General features: G+C 41.4%; 1 protein-coding gene across 2 annotated transcripts in view; it reads left to right on the forward strand.

Moving 5' to 3' along the window:
• LOC107747681 (mitogen-activated protein kinase-binding protein 1-like) overlaps window positions 1-302 on the forward strand; it is a 55,001-nt gene that overhangs the window by 28,797 nt on the left and 25,902 nt on the right. The window lies entirely within an intron of this gene.

The raw sequence follows: 302 nt of genomic DNA on the forward strand, positions 1-302 counted from the left end.
AAACGATCGGTCTGTGCAAGAAACTGAACAGTATTTATGTATTTTTTTACCTCTTATTCACCACAGTGTCCGAACTGTCCTTAGCACGTTCGCTTCTTCTTCTTCTTCTTGCTTTACGGCTGATCACAGACATATAAGCGCATTACCGCCACCTATCTCTCAAATGGACCATTGACACTCCTAATTGAGATTGTAGATAGTGTCAATGGTCCATTTGAGAGATAGGTGGCAGTAATGCACTTATAAGCCAGCGTCTTTACACATCAATGTATCGTCATGAGCCGCAGGGTTTAATTTGGTTT

The sequence above is a fragment of the Sinocyclocheilus rhinocerous genome, unplaced genomic scaffold (assembly GCF_001515625.1).
Source record: "Sinocyclocheilus rhinocerous isolate Xijiao unplaced genomic scaffold, SAMN03320098_v1.1 scaffold2274, whole genome shotgun sequence".
In the NCBI taxonomy this organism is placed as follows: domain Eukaryota; kingdom Metazoa; phylum Chordata; class Actinopteri; order Cypriniformes; family Cyprinidae; genus Sinocyclocheilus; species Sinocyclocheilus rhinocerous.